Raw genomic sequence first — 17438 nt, forward strand, 5'->3', positions numbered from 1 at the left:
TATTAACATATTTCCATACATATTTCCATACAAATACAAATATAAGATTTTTAGAAATTTCATGTGAAGTCTGAAACATTTATATTAACAAATTTCCTACAAATAAAAAAAAAAATCCCTCAAGGACTCAGAGGCAAAGAATATACAAATCAATTTTCACTGCAAAGTAAAGGAGCTGTTACAGTGGAGGATTACTGGACTGAATGTCAATATTATGACATAGTATGAGTGTGTTTCATGTTTGGTAATTGCAATCATTGTTGCTTTTGTTGTGGTCAAAAAAAAAAAAAAAAAAGATGGGTCCTAATTCTATGTGACTGATGTCCTTATAAAAACTTGGGCACAGACATGCACATGAGGCGAACACCCTGTGAAATTTGGAGTTATGCTGCCACAAGCCAAGGAACTACCAACAACTGGAGAGAGGTCTGGGACAGATCCTTCCTTAGTGCCTTCAGAGGGAACCTGGCCCTGCCAGCACCCGATCTCAGACGCCGGGCATCCAGAGCTGTGAAACAGTACATTTCTGTTGTTCTCAGCTACCCACTCTGTGCTCCTCTGTTACGGCAGCTCCAGGAAACTAATACCTACTTCGTTTGGGTGATGATTGCCGGAGTAACCCCTCTCTGCACAGGGTGGGAGAGGAACGTGAGATGCTGGAGGGTCTCCATGTAGACACTCGCCCCAGCCCTGTTACGGGCCCCTCCAGCCCCTGCTCCATTGGCCTTTGCACTGCTTTGCTCTTCCCAGTAGGACGGCCAGAAAGGGGACCACTGCTTGTCAGTAGCCACTCAGCTGAGTCATCCCAAAATGTGTGAGGTTACTTCATCCCTGGCTTCAACCTGCTCTCTTTATCTCCATGAGGTAATCAGGTTTTCATTCCTTTCCTGTTATTTTAGTGGGGCAAGTAGAGAGAAGCGAGGCATGAGAGTGGTCAGTCTGCTATCCCTGACTGCAAGTCCCCTTGGGTCTTTGTACAGTACAGCTTTCCATGGCTGTTAATGAGCAGTCCCTCTAGTTTCATATCTGGACGGGGCAGACATATTCCCTGAGAAGACTGTCAAAGGTGTTACAGATAAAAATGTCACCTCCTTATAGAAGGAAAGGCAACCTCTTAACTAGTTTAATAATAATAATAATTAGCAATAATGCTGTGAACAACACTTTCTAATTAGTGTGGTAAATTTAACATAACCTCACGAATTCTGGGACACTTGCCCCTCCAGGAGTTGGCATTTCACTTCTCTCCTCTTGAGCCTGGGCTGGACTGAATGACTCTTGTAACAAAAATATGGCAAAGGAAAAACAGTCACTTGCCAGTGGAGAAACCTGGCAGACACCGACTTAACCGACAGACCCAGGTGAGCATCACCAGGAAGAAACCTAGTTGAGGTCATACATGCCCTGATGTGGAGTGAGAAGGGTGCATCACCTCTGTGATATTCTGCACAGAAATCTCTAACCATAATCTAATCATGGAAAAACATCAAACAAACTCAGCTGGGGGAAATTCTACAAAATAACTGACCAGCACTCTTCAAAAGTGTCAAGATTATAAAAGACAAGGAGACACTGAGGGGCTGTTGCAGATTGGAGGGGACCAAGGAGACAGGACATCTTTTTTTTTTTTTTTTCTTTTTGACAGGACATCTTAATGTGACTTGGTGTCCTGGATTGTGTCCCAGCAGAAAAGGGGGTCCAAACAGAGCCTCTGGTTTAATTAACAGGATTTTACCAATGATCATTTTTCAGTTTTGACAAATGGACTGTGGTTATGTAAGATGTTAACATGAAAGGAAACCAAGTGGACTGTATATTCAAACTCTATCCTTGCAGCTCTTCTGGAAATCCAAAATTATTTCAAAGCATTAGTTTAGAAAAGTAAAATGAAAAGCAGAACATGACCCTGATGCTCTTTCACAGTCGCTGCTCCCTGTGCAGGCCCAGCACCCTCCCCTTCCAATCTCCCTCTTCCGGACACCCCTCCATCCCCACTGTGGTCTCCTCTCCTCTGCGGTCTAGAACCCCTGATTCTTCTGCTCTTTCCGGAGTTTCCTGGCACCCCCTGCACACCTCCTCATCACCACCTCTACATTCAGGGAAGGAATATCTTGCATACAAGACCTGCAGACTCCTCACACCACTCTGATCAGCCCACGGGCCTCGTCGTCTTGGACACACCTCCGTGTCCCCACTGCGGTCCTCCCTGCCGCTCTCCACCCTCTGCGGGCACAGTCACGGGCTGGCGTTCCTCTTGCCATCAGCCGGTCTCCTGCTCCAGGGTCCCGGGTCTTTGCTCCTCCCGGGTTTCCATCACTGTGATCGTCCTCCTCACCAACATGTTCTCAGCATCCTGCCAACGCAGACCCCAAGCCCCACGAAAACTGGGCTGTGCCCACTCTTTCAGTCCCCATCCCACCCCCTCTTCCTTGCAGGACTCGGAAGAGCTCCTGGTGCATCACAGACGCCAGAAATGTGGTGAATGAACAACTGCCAGAAACAGAGACTGACATGTTCTCTCCTTCTCAGTGTCCTCAGGAGGGGCCCTTCCTGAGGAGGAAACCTCGAAGGCTTTGCTTCAGGAATCCCTTTGATGGTAAGGATCAGGGAAGTCACTAAGAAAACACTGGTTGGACTGCAGGTGTGGGGTATGTGTTGGTGGAGGCGAGTGGTGTGTGTGTGTGTGTGTGTGTGTGGTGTGTAGGGTGTGTGTGTGGCACAGTGTCTGTGCATGTGGTGTAATGTGTGTGTGCGTGTGTGGTGTGGTATTTGTACATGTGGTGTGGGAAGAGGGGGAATGGGATGCGAAGCCAGGGACAGTGTCGCCAGGTGTGGTTGCCTGGGGTCCCCCATGGACTCACTCAGCCAAGGAAGAGTTAATCAGAAACTCAAGGATGCTGCAGCCTCCCCAGAGACCTGCAAGGAACAGGCCAGTCTGGCTCCAAGAGCAAACAGACGTGGGACAAGCTCCGGCCCGGCAAACATTTCTGTCCTCACTTCCAGCTGGACTTGGGATTACCCAGCCAGGGATGAAGCACGCACTCTTCGCCTGGAACGAGGGGCCTGAGAGGATAAACAGCCCAGCCATCTGCTCCATCTGCACCGGCACTCGAAGCATATCCCATTAGGAGGGGAAAGAGCTGAAGACACCCAGATACAAAGGCGTTTCTCAGGCACCCTGGCAAAGCTGCATCCTGCTCATTAGTTGCAAACTGCCTTTGTGGAATGGTCTGGATGGTGACCACTTGGATTAATGAAAAGATGATACAGTTACTGAATGTGTTGGCCACACCTCATTTATTTTGCTAAAAGGTTAATAAAAGAATATGCCAGTTATGTTGAACAATACCTTGATGATTATTGGATCTTTTTATCATTCGGAGGTGTATCAATACCTGCAATGCCTGAAGTGCGTTATTATGAATGTCACATCCAAGGACTAGCAAAACTTCTTGGATAAATGGGAGGGCAAAGAGTTTAACTAAAGTGTCCTCAAGATACCAATGCACTTTCAAAGCAGGCTTAAACAATAAAGTTTATTACTTGCAAATAAAATATTGTTTTGATATTACCCACTTTAAAGCCCAGTTCTTGAGGAAAAGATTAATTTTTTCAGTTTTTAAAGTGGAATCCAAAAAAAGGAAAGAGGTAGTGTTTCCATACTTGAAAGCTCTTGCATCCAATCAGAAATAAATGTATTTTGCAATTCCCACTTCGTTTGAAACAGCTTTTTTTAAAAAGAGTATGAAGGATGCAAATACGCCACATCTCTAAAGGACCCCACATTTTCACCTGTGCACGTGGCTATGATCCTGGACTCTACCTGACTGGACAGGCTAAACCCACCTTGTAGTGTCTGTTGCTAGTGGTAGAGTGCCACTTCCTGTGCCATTACTTTTGGTGGTGCTCTTTCTGTCAACATTCAGAAGGGACCGTAAAATCCACGGACGCGGTCTGAGAACGAGAGGACAAGCATACGTGGACCCCCAGTTTGGCCTCTCAGAGAGAGGCTTTTGTTTGAAGAGGAAATCACACGTCTCTTCACCCCTCATCCTTTAAAACAAAGCACCTTCTGCACACCAGCCCTGCCATCTTAAGATAGTGACCTCAAACACCCAGGGTATATACTTGTTTCCAAAAGCAAAGTTCGACCAAGGCCAAGTAAAGGCCAAGTAGTCCTTTCATTGCCCTCCTGCTTTGGAAGGATTGAAAATGCTCCATCCCCAAGCAATATGGCATTTGTCCTCAAAAGCAGGACAGAACCCTCCCCAGTGGGAAGACCTGTTTCTGGGACAGCACCCCAAGAGTGTCTGGAAGCATGGCCACCACATGAGCAGAGCCACAGCCGTCAGCAGGGACAGCTTAGGTGGAGATAGTCTGGGTACTTTCATACTGCTTGCCTCTCATCAGTTCACAAAAGTTGTTTCACGAACAAATGTTGGGTCAGTGGAAGTTCAAATAGGAGGCTCAGGGCCATCCCTGCCCCAGGGGTATTTCCACCGTTCCTGGAATTAGTCTGCTCAGGCTGCCATAACAAAACTCCACAAACTGAGGGGATTAAACAACAGAAATTTCTTTCTCGTAGTTCTGGAGGCTGGAAGTCCAAGACCAAGGTCTTCCCCGGGTTGGTTTCTGGTGAGAGCTCTCTTACTGGCTTGCAGACGGCCATCTTCTAGCTGTGTGTTCACATGGTGGAGAGAGAGCTTTGACGTCTCTTCCTCTTCCTTAAGGTACCAGTCCTAGCGAATCAGGAATCCACCCTTATAACGTCATATAACCTCAATTACTTCCTAAAAATCTTGTCTTCAGATACAGTCACATTGGGGGTTAAGCTTCAACAGATGAATTGGAAGGGGCACATTCAGTCCATAGCAGTGGTCGTGTGATCTGCTCCATTTGGCACTATTAACCACACCCCTTTTCTCTACTCACTCCACCTTGGCTTCTCAGACCACACTCTCCCCAGGTTTCCTTCCTAACTCTCAAGCCCGTCCACAGTTTCCATAGTGGACACTGGACATCCTTCCTGCTCTCTGTCCCCTGCTGGCTCCTTGTCTCACTCTTCACTCTACCCCAGATGAGGTCATCCCTATGCACAGCTTTACTGATGACTGGTTCCCAGTTCACAGAAGGAATGATGAGCCTGGGAGCCAAACGTCAGCTTGAGTCCCAGATCTGTCACTTTCTAACTCTGTGGTCTCCGGCACATCACACCCCTACACCCAGTGTCTGTACCAGTAAGACGGGTAGGATTTACTCACCAATCATCCAGCCCAGTTTCTGTCCCCGCTATTCTACCTGTCACCTGCCCAAATCCCTGGGCTGCTGCTTTCTTTCCATTTTATTTCCCAAATGTTTGGTTTTGCTATCATTCCCTTGTTTTTCCTTTCTAATTTTTACTACAAACATATACATTCCTAAAAGTATATATTGTTTATTTTTGCACACTTTTGAACTTGAAAAAAATGGTGTTACCGAGTATACATTCTTCTGTGATACTGCGGGGCTGGGGCGGATGGATGGGGTGTCCATGCAGGAATGAGATTAGAGTGAAGAATGTGTGCTGAAGGGTGTGGAAAAGGCAGGGCCCACGTGACAGCCCGGGATGGTGGGAGGGGAGGGGCCGAAGTGGGCTGGGCTGGATTTCCACTAACTGCAGAGGCGGCAGCATCCCAAGAGAGTCTGGCACAATCGTGCTTGTACTTTAGGAACTTTCCTCCGCACTCCAACTGCCGCATTGGGCATAGGCTTGGTGGGGAATTGGGGGTGCAGGAGGAAGACCTCCCTCCCTCCTCAGTGGGACCCTGAACTTAATACCTACTGCTTGCTGTTGATGGAGCTCCTTCTGTGTGCTGGACACATACTTATATCGATTATCTGTCTTGATGCTCTTAGACAGTCTCCACGTTCATATAGAACTCTTCCTCTCCCTACTTTAACAGTGGGGGTGGGGCTGAGTCTGAGAGTTATTCCACCTGTAACCCACACCCCGTAACTGGTACATGGGGGACTAGGAACTGGTTGTGAAGCTTGAATTCTGAGCCTCTCTTGAATGCACTCCTCTGGTTAAGGAAAGAGGGGTGGATTTGTGATATGAGGGGCTGACACAGACGGGCTCTGCAGCTGATAGAGAAGGGAGAGGGAGGGGTTTCGCCTGCCTTGTGTGGCCGATAGTGATTTATCAGGAGAGAGAAGGGGGTGGTTAGAGAATGGGATGATGAACTTGAGGGGCCTGAAAGCTTCTCCATTAAAATGAAGAATGTATATATATATGTACAGCACAGTGATTCATATATATATATGAATCACTGTGCTGTACACCTGAAACTAACATGACATTGTAAATCAACTATACTTCAATAAAATATAAATTTAAATAAATAGTTGAAAAAAATCAAAAGAATAGTAATATTTCATGACATAAAAATTAGAATAAATTGATATATCTATGTATAACTGAATCACTTTGCTATACACTTGAAACTAACACAACATTGTGAATCAACTACACTTCATTTTTTTTTTAATTAGAATAAATTGAAATTTGTGTCAATTTAAAAAAATAGAAGATTCTGGACGTGAGACCTGTGACCTCTGTGGCCTCTCCCTCCTCCATCACTCTGGTGGTATTTGGATGCAGTCCTTGCACAGCAATGCTGGACTCTTCACGGGTGTCACTTTACTGAACCCCACATCCTAAGAGAGAGACCTTGCCCTCCATTCATTCATTCATGCCACAGTATGTGTTGGCCGCCCGCCATGCGCCAGGCACTGCTCTAGGATCAGGGCACAGAGCTATCAACAAGGCAGGCAGGACCCGAACTCAGGCTCTTACAGCTCTGAGGGTCCCGCTGTGAGAACACCAGCTCCACTGCAGCTTCATCTCTAAAGGCTGTGTGTCACTGTAGATGGCATGACAGCAATAACAGGAGATTTTCATTCAAAAAATCTGAAATATTGACCTTCACATTTTTTCTAAACCTAAAATCATAGACAATAACGCAGGTTTCCTATCTCCATGCATGTTACCCTAAAAGGAAAACACTAAACCCCTGCCCTGGCAGAATCACCTTTGGAGATGGGGGCAGGGCCCAGGGTGGGGCAGCCAGTGGGAAATAGTGCTAGTGCCATGGCAGAGTGGACATGGCAGGGGTAAATAGGAACCACGAACTTGGGACAGGGTGCAAAGGAGATCCAAACTTGAATTCATGCTATCACCAAACTCCACACTCCTACCGAATAAAAGAAACAATTTGAAAGAAGGAATTTGCACATTATGTGAGAATGTAGACTGGATTGATAATTCTGGCACTTTTTCCCCCTTATTTAGAAAAAAAAAGAACGCCTTCCCAAAAAAGTCCATGAATTTTCCAAACAGCCTTAATACAGGAACCTGTTCCATGAATTCTTTTGTTTATGCAATGCCTGGAAGAATTCAACGGTGGAAGGAGTAGCCACACATAGTGACTTGGTCCTGTGGAAAGAAAATACAAAAGGAATGAGGTCACACCCTGATTTGTCCTGTCATTGGTGGAACTGCAGAGAACAATCATCTAGGGGTACCCCATCCTGAACTGCATGGTCCTTGTGTGGATCACGCAGATGTTACTGAGAAACTGGACAACTGGACGCCTAGAGAAACTGGCTGGACGCTTAGAGCACAGCATAAACCCAGATACAGCGCTTGGGCATTACAAGCTAAGATCAAGTAAATAAATGATAGGAGAGGCTTCCTAACCCAGGTGTCATGTAGGAAAAACTGGACATTTTTTTTAATTTAAAATTTTAATAATTGAAAGAATTTAACATTTTAATAATTCTTTACACCAAAAACACAATAAATAAAATATTTTTTAAAAGCTGAACTGAAAACTCCTCTTGCACATTGAATAGAGAGAGAGTTGGTGGTATAATAATTCACTCCTACAACATTAATAAGAAAAAGTGGGCAAAGGAGAGCAGTCTGCAAATTCACAGAAGCAGGGCAAATGCTCCATTAACTATGCTAACCATCCCATGCAAGGATGATTAACCTTGCAGTGTCCACAGAAGTTCAAACTGAAACAATAGTGAGACATCATTTTTTGTTAATCAGATTGGCAAAATTTTTCAATATTGTAACAGCCTATGTTGGTGAGACTTATGAAAATAAGTCTTCATGTACCATGTGTGAGAAGATCAATTATTGCAACTTCCCAGGGTATAAATGGGCAAAATTTGCTAAAATCCCCTGACTCAGCATTCCTACTTCTAGAAGAGCTTTTTAGAAATAAAAGGGGCTATTTCCTAGAAATAAATAAGAATGGTCCTCATACGAAGGTTGCCAACAAAAAGACCCTGGCAGCACGTAAATGACCATTGATGGAAAGATGGTTGAAGGAATTATGACAACCCATGATATGAGATTATTTAATCAGGAAAAAGAGTAAGGAAGGCTTATATGTATTGAATTGGAAATATTTCCACTATATATATATATATATATATATATATATATATATATATATATATTCACAATATATTTTTAAGTGTGAAAAATTCTCAGAACAATTTATATATCAGGCCTCTATTTTTGTGAAGAAATAAATGGCTCTATCAACATCTCTCTGTGTAAATCTACATACATGTGTGGAGAGGTAGAAATGTTTCCTTTGGGACAAGAAGAGAAAACTTATGGAAGGTTCACACCAACCTGTTGACTTTGGCAGCCTTAAGCATTTAAAAAAGAGAAAGATAGAGACAGCGATTAATATTCATTAATGCTCCCTTCTGCCCCTGGGTGGCTCACACTATTACCACAGCCATATATTACTTTCATCATTTAAACCATGAAAGAAACTATGAAGGAAAACAGTATATGTGCATACAACTAACACCAGAGACTCATGTTCCTATCTGAGAGTGGCATCTGCTGGCCCTTCCTGGTGCTAGTGAGCAGAGGACATCAGGGGACTTTATTGTCACATGGCCACCTGGTACCTGCAAACACCCCACAGTTTCCAATGGGCTGGGGGTGGTGGAGGGCAGGTGTCCTCATTCATTCACCCACCTTTGCTCAGACAATGCTGTGCATGTGCTCGCTGCTAACACCACACTTGTTTCTTGAAGAAGACGGCACACACATCCTCAGGTGCTGTGCAGCCCGCTGACAAGCAGCCCTTTCCAGGCAGTTCCAGGTTTCCTCACCACTGGAGACAAGGTGCTTTTCAAATAGTCTTCACCTGCTGCAGCACGTTTGGGCTGACTCAATACTGAGCTGGTTCAGGGAACCTCTTCTGGGAGCAGAAAATTAGTAGACTTTTGAAGAGCAGTTCTACTCTACGAGAAAGGGTGCTTATAGACAGAGGAATCAGGAAGGATCCTAAAGCCTGTCCAGTCCAGTCCTCCATGTTCAAAAGCCCAAGAAACAAGACTTGGAGAGATGAAGTCACCAAAAAAGGTGCAGAACTAGAATTTGCACCCACGTCTCCTGCCACCAGACTTATTTCCTTCTGCTGCCCGTGGTCAGGCCACCCTCCCAGGCTCCTTTGCAGTCTGGAATGTGAGTGGGGTTGTGCCCACCACTTTTAGAACTGGTCCATCAAAAGCCTCTACACAGTCTCCTCCTGCACTTCCTCTGACTTGTCCTTGGAAGGCAGGTGTTCAAGATGGCAGAGCACAACTTCACATGAGCAAGAAAGAAACTTGTGTGGGGTCAGTGCTGACCCTGGAGAGTTCTTCGGGAGTTAGCCCATCATGACTGCAGGGAATCCCTCCATATTTCCCCCAGACTACACCAGGTCCCTTCCAATATGACATTTCTTGCTGTATTCAAATACATGCTTTTTACATGAGCCATTATGACCAGTAAGAGGTGGGATGACAGAAGAGGTCTTGACTGTGGTTATAGAAATGATTCTGACTGTAGAAGCAAAGAAGGCCAACTCAGCCACTCTAGAGACGTGGCCTCAGGCTCATCAGCAACCACATAGACACTGACATCTACAGCATGAAAGAATATGGTGGCAAGATGGGCCAAACTGAGACCATTTGGGTATACTTATAAAGAAGGGAAGCAGGGGAAATTTGGTGGAAAAATCCTCACCAAACAAACAATGATGAATATGAGAATAAATACTGTAGCACGCAAGATTAAGAAAAATACCAAACAACCCTGTTACCTTGGAACCCCCATATTTCATGACCACAAGTCGTTTCGGGAGGTGGGAAATGAGGTCAGAGCAGCGGAGTTGTCATGCTCTCCAGGAGGCACACAGATAGGCTCCAGCAAGGATACAGAGCCCCCAGGAGGGTAGCTTATTTCCTTCTCTTCTCTCAATCCAATAACACCAAGAGGGAGGAATTAAGCCCCTCTGTTCTTGCTCCCTAGTACCCTCAGCTCCCTGCCATGGGGTCCTCCTGGTTCCCAGCCATGACTCACTCCCTTCCTTCCCAGCAGAATGTAAAATGAGAGTCAATGAGCTGAGAAAAGTCCTTATTTCCAGAGCTGGACAAGACAAAGATAAAAAATAAAAGCAGGAACTAACAAGAGTGCTGGGAGTGACCCCCAACAGGAAGAGGTATTGGATGGACAGAAAGGGAGTGAATGCCAGGACGGGGAGCTGTGACCTGCTGTGACCTGTTGAACTATGACCTGGCTGTTGCTGACCCCAGCATCACAGAGGGGAGGCGGGACTGTGTTCCCTGGGTGAGATCTGCCCCAATGGCCAGTGCTCACACATGTGTGGGTGAAACTTCCTAAGCAGTACTTGTTACCTGAGCATATGTGACTTGCAGAGCTGCCATTGGACACCTCAGTCCACTCACAGCCCCGCAGGAGGAATGACCAAGTGTTCTGTGGTTGTGGGCTGTGAGGTCCGGTCTATAGCAGCAGACGGAAGTGGCAGAAGCAACTCAAGTTTGTATCAAAGCAATAATCTCCAGGGCTGCAGAGTCGATCTCCTCCCTCTGGGTCCCTGTCCAGTCTCCCCTTTCCCACCTTTCTCAGGGCACAAGTGGACTCAAGGAAAGGCATTCCCATCACTTAGCTAACAGTTATTTCAACTTCTTCCTTCCCCCACCCTACATGGTTCTTGGGGAGACAGTGAAGAGAAACATTTGGAGAGCTGCAGGAAGGGTATTTCTCCGGAGCCCACACCAGGCAGTAGGGAAACCAAGGGTGACAGTGTTACCAGCTTGGCTTAGACCAACTCTCCACTCTCAGAATTCTCACCTGGGACCCCACCAGCCCAGGGTACCAGCACCCAGCTCAACTTTGCATTGGGAAACAATGTCAAAGTCACCATTCACTGTTCTTTCATCAAGAACGTTTTCCAATATTTCCAAGAATATATCTTTCTACTACCATATTGAAAATTCCCAGCAGACATTGAAATGGATAAGACAGATGTGCTTGAACTGACTAGAAAGATATTCAAGGTCCATTGTTCTTCGACAAAAGAGGTTTGTAGAACAGCATGGGTAGTATCATTTTGTTTGAGGATAGGTAGATAGACAGACAGACAGATAGATAGATAGATAAGTGATAGCTTGATTATGATGATAGATGATCAATCAATCAATAGATAGATAGTCTTTAATGTGTAAAAAAATGTGTGGAAGGAAAATGTATCACACTTTACACAGTAGGCAGCTGGAAAGACATTTGTTATGGAGTGAAAATGTCACTTATGTCAATCACTTCCAAATACTTTATATTTTTTCTACTATATTTGCTATCATGGCTTATAAAAGCAGTAAATACTGGTTGTCAAAAATTCAAAAGGAACATAAGATTGTAAAGTGAAAGATAAAATTCTCCTTTCCTCCTAGGTAAAAGCATCACTAACATTTTCTTGTGTGTCTTTTTATAAGATATACATCATGCAATCTTTACATACACACATCCTTTAAAAAATTGAGTATTTGGTTATATATAATACATACTGTTCAACTTTCTATTTTAACTAATAATATATCTTAAGCATTTTCCAAATCAACACAAAAAGATCAACTTCTTTTTTTTAAGTTGCTAATATTTCATTTTATGGATGTAATAATTTATTTAATCAGTCCCTTAGACACAGACATTTTGATGGTTTCCAGAATCTAATTTTTCAAAAAATTATGGAAAAAAAAGCCTTACACTTAACCATAGGGTTTCAGGAGGAGAAGGATTTGCACAAGTCAAATACATTTCAAATGTATTTTAATTCATGGAATCTGCGGGATTAAAGTAGTACACATTCTTAAATTTGATAGCAATTGAAGAATGCTCTTCCAAAAATGTTACACTGAATTACATCCCACCCACACTATATCATGTGTCTTTGATTTCCAGTTGTTTAGATTTAAATGTAGATCTGTGCCTCTTTAGATATTCAGTGACTATATGCATTGCTTTTTCAACAATATTTTGGCACCCCAAAAGAAAATCTGAGTGAGATGTAACTCAGTATTATCCAATGTCTGTGTGTGCTTGTATGTGTCTGAGACTTTCCTCAAGTTTTACAGATAGTTTTACTCTTATTTGTGGTCACATTTACAACTTTAAATAATCTACTACAAGCTCTTTCTTGATTTGTAAAATGTGAGAGCCCTGGGCCAGGTAATTGGACAAGCTCATAGAAAAGGACTCCAGTGCCTTCTGTAGGTCACCTGGGTCCTTGGGGTCAGATGCAGTGAAAGAGAGGCATGGATGTCCACTTGGCCCTCATGAGTCCCAGTTTTTTCCTAGGGGTCCCTGAGTTTCCCCTCATAGGTTCCAGTGTGTCTTATTCTCCCTCTAACCATGTTTGAAGCTGTTCCTTCAAAAGACCTGCAGGCCAGCCACCAGCCTGAGCCACAGAGGTGACATGGGAACACAGACTTCTTCCTTGTGGTCCCTGTCTAATATTCTGATCCTCAAACTGGATTCTCCCAGACTATTATTCTTTCCTCAGTGACTCCTACAAGTGCCTAGGGTCCAATGCTCACACATACACACATGTTCCTTATTTCATATCACTCCAAGCAGTTCTGTTTCTCTGATCAAACCTAACTAATAAAGATCATATATTATTAATCACAAAATGCATCACCTTAAATCACAAAGCTCTGTTTGGCCTCTCAATCGTGGTGCCTTCCCAGTCATACTATGAGCAAAGGACACACTCATATTTACAACAGCCATAGAAACCCCAATTTCCTTCATCACTGTGCTGTGAAGTTGGGTGACATCACATTTGAAGAGGCCCACTTGAATGCCTCCCAGAGCAAAGGGATGAGGGAGTGGGGAGAGATGAGTCACCCTCTTGTGCTCTCTCGCCATCCTTTCCAGCCCACCCTCTTCTCCCACCACTGCTCTCAGTGGGAAGCCGCCCTCTGCCTCTTCTCATGCTCCTCCACATCACCTGGAACCAAACGGCTCTCCATATCGCCAGCTGGGCAGGAAAAACATGAAAATCAGACCTGCTCTAAAGCAGATTCGGCCCAGGGGCTGATAGAACAGCCCGATTCTTTCTGGGGAACACCAGTTTCTATGCTCACTTTTCGTTTTCCCATTTATTTTTAAGCCTGTAAACATTTAGTGAGGAAATAAAAGTGAAAAAGGAAGGATGAGCAGAGGGAGAGAGACTAATATCAGAATGAGGTCATTGCTGGTCAGCGATCATTAATCACACGGCACTCTCACCTACAGACCTCAGCCTATTTCCAAGAACATTTTCTCAGGCTGTCAGTTTCCTTGAATTGTAGGTTTGGTCATGTGACCTTGATACTTGAGTAGAACCATATCTTTCCCAAGTAGGAAATGTCACCACATCTCATGAAATATGTAAGGGATCAAGAACCGCATGGAGAAGCCCCAGAACAGGGCTGGGGAGGTGGGAGCAATTCTGGGTTTCCACTTCTTAAGCTTTAACAAAGATAATGACACAATTAAACAGTATTTTATGGAGGAATGTTTAACAACATAGGAAAATATACACCATACACTAAGTTTTAATAACCTAACAAAATCATTATAAAATTTATAAATAATGTGCACAATGTGTTTGTTGTTTATAAGGCCTCAAATATTATTATTCATTATTTCTGAGTAGTCAGATTCGACTTATTTTTTTTCTTTTTGGGATTTTTCAAACTCTTTATGATACCTATATATTGTTTTTATGATTAGAGAAGCTAAGAAATAGAGCTACCATATGATCCAGCAATCCCACTCCTGAGTATATATCCAGAGAAAACCATGGTTCAAAAGAATACATGCACCCCAGTGTTCATTGCAGGGCTGTTTACAATAGCCAAGACATGGAAGCAACCTAAATGTTCATCGACAAATGAATGGATAAAGAAGATGTAGTACATATATACAATATAATATTACTCCACCATGTAAAAGAATGAAATAATACCATTTGCAGCAACATGGATGGACCTGAAGATTATCATACTAAATGAAGTGTCAGATAGAGAAAGACAAACATCATATGATATCGTTTATATGTGGAATCTAAAAAAAAAAATGATGCAAATGAACTTATTTACAAAACAGAACCACTCACAGATTTAGAGAAAAAACTTAGGGTTACCAGGGGAGAAGGGTTCTGGGAGGAGGGGTAGACTGGGAGTTTAGGACTGACATGTACACACTACTATATTTAAAATAGATAACCAACAAGGACCTACTATATAACGCAGGGAACTCGGCTCAATATTCTGTAATTAAGTAACTGGGAAAATAATTTGAAAAAGAATGGATACTTGGTATAACTGAATTACTTTGCTGTACACTTGTAACTAACACATCATAGTTAATCAACTATACTCCAATGTAAAATTAAAAATAAAAATATATACCATAAAATACTCATCAGAAAAAAATAGACAAAACATGCACTGAGTTTGAAAAAAACAAATATATAAGAAAAAAATTCCCAAAATGTTACTGCAAAATACACCAAGATATAAAGGCATTAGTAGAAAAAAAAATAGGACATTACATAATAAAAGAAACAATTTCCAGGATATCAATATCACAAGTTTGTATACACCTAATAACACTGCCTCAAAATATACAAAGCCAACTCCATGGAAATCTAAAGGAGATTTTAACACATTTCTATCAGAAACTTATAGATCAAGCATATGAAACAGCACCAATTAGCTTAAACTAATAATTATTTATAGACTCTTGAGCTAAGAGAACATACAAACGTTTTGAAGCTCACATAAAATATTTACAAATTTTACCAAGTAATAGCTCAGAAAAAGAAGTCTTAGCATATTTCAAAGAGTAAAAACACACAGAACATACTTATCACAATGCAATTAAATTAGGAATCAACAACTAAAATGTGGTAGCATTTTTATGTTTAGAAATTAAAAGTGATCTTCTAAAAAGCAATGAATTAAAGAGGAAACCATAATAAAATTACGTTTTAAACTTAACAATAAATAATTTTTTAAAAAAGAAAGAAAAAATAATATGTTCTCTTTTGTAAAAGAGAGATGTTTAACTGGGTAGAAATAGGACCTCACCCCTAGTTTGGGCTTAGTATCACAATAATGTATCCTGAAAGTGCCAGAAGCCATGCTTTGAACTCAACTTGTTCTAAGTCAAATTCATGTTCATTCCTCCCAAACTTGATCCTCTTCAATTCTTTTCTATTTGAATGATTACATTTCCACTCACTGAGTTAAGCCAAAACACCTCGTTCTCCCTACTGCCCCTTAGTCAATACAACACCACCCTGGAAGTTGACATCCTAAAATATCTCTCAACTCTATCCCCTTCTCTTCTTACCTCCAGCCAGCACACTCTTCCCCGCCCCCCCCCCCGCTCCAAGTGCAACCCACATCATTCCTCTATCCTAGACTACTCCAAGACCTTAAAATCTGCTTTCTCCACTTTCCTCTGCTCAACTTCATTCCCAAACCATTCTGCTTCCCAGGTTGAGGCCAGTACTGATAGCCATTCTCTACTGAATAACCATGTCCAATAGACATGTCAAATATAATCCAGAATTGAAAATCTGGATTACCACCCATCAAATCTGTTACTTCCCTGGCCTTCACCATCTTAGGAAATAATAATATCATTCAATTAGCTCATCATCAAACCCTGGAGGCATCCAGTTTATTCATCAGTGGAAAAGCCTCGTCAACCACAGCTCCACAATATAGCTTGAATTCTTCATTCCACCTACATTGCTACAACCAGAGCCCCAGTCAGCATCATCTCTTGTGTACAGTACTGCAGTCACCTCCTGACTGGTCTCCCTGCTTTTATTCTTCACCCTACAATCTATTATCTGCAATAACCCAGAGAGATTTTTAAATCAAAGCAGAACAAACACCTGGTAAAATTCCCTGGAGGATTTGTACTGCACATAGGAACAAAATGAACTCCTTCTCTTGCACAACTTATGGCTATCCACTTCTTAGAACACATGTCTTAATCACCCTTTGGCTCACCAGGTTCCTAACACACTGGCCACTTTCTATTGCTCAAGAAAACCTCAGGTGATTACAGCTCAAAAACTTGGCTCTTTCTGTTTCTACTGCCAGGAATGTTTCCCTCTGGCTGTTGTACAGTCTGTCCCTCCTTATCTTGCAAAGCTCAGAGCATACATAACTTTCTAACAGAGGCTTTCCTGGTTACCAGTATAGACAAGTAACCAATCCCAGCTTGGTATCCCTTTGATCTAGTTTTATTTCCTCCTTTGCATTTATCTGAAATAGTCATCTTTACTAATGACCTTGGATGTTACTTATCAATCTCCCTCCACTGGAAAGTAAATTCCACTGTGCTTTTTTTTTGCTTGTTTGTTTTTTGTTTTGTTTTGTTTTTACTGCTGTTTCCCAGTGTCTAAGAATGTGCCATGGTTATTAAATTTTTGTTGACTGGATAAATGAATGAATCTCCAGGACTTTCTCATAGTTTCTACATGAGTATATATCACTGCCTCTGTGAGATTAAGTCCCTGCCATAATCTAAGATTTCATAGTTCACACTTAAATTAACTATTGATAAGATGATTACCTTGCCAAGTTTGCTAGAAATTAAACTGCCTCACTGCTGTGGGAGTGGGTGAAGGCCCTCAAATTATGATGGTGCATTCGTGAAAGCACGCTCAGGCTCCATGAGAGCACCAGAGCTGGGCAGTCTTCTCTCCGAGTGGCCTGAGGACACCATTTGCCACTCTCTGGCATCTCTGGTACGTGCTGGAGGAAGCAAGCAGCTGCCACATGATAGATCAGGAAGCAGAGGAAAGGCCTCACTTTCTGCCAGTGTGCTTCTGTCCTGATCTGGGAGAGCCTCTGTCCTTCAGAGTAGAAAAATTCAAAGGCTTTCCAAAAGAGGGGAAAATGTAGATAGGTGGGAGTTGTTAGGACAGAACTACATTCCTTCTCTTCTGTCTGATCCATCCTCACACTCCAATCATCAAAGTATTCATGTTAGTGTTAGCAGCACACGC

General features: G+C 42.9%; 2 long non-coding RNA genes across 3 annotated transcripts in view; both read right to left on the minus strand.

The window, feature by feature from the left end:
- Positions 1-16791, minus strand: part of LOC309665166 — a 30778-nt gene extending 13987 nt beyond the window's left edge. The window contains exon 1 of the long non-coding RNA XR_014266259.1: positions 16167-16791. This is a non-coding gene — a long non-coding RNA (uncharacterized lncRNA). The remainder of the gene's footprint in view (positions 1-16166) is intronic.
- The window catches only part of LOC309665158, a 75450-nt gene that overhangs the window by 24707 nt on the left and 33305 nt on the right, over positions 1-17438 (minus strand). The gene's annotated exons all lie outside the window — the stretch shown is intronic.

Source organism: Balaenoptera physalus, assembly GCF_965194825.1.
Source record: "Balaenoptera physalus genome assembly, chromosome: 7".
Classification (NCBI taxonomy): Eukaryota; Metazoa; Chordata; class Mammalia; order Artiodactyla; family Balaenopteridae; genus Balaenoptera; species Balaenoptera physalus.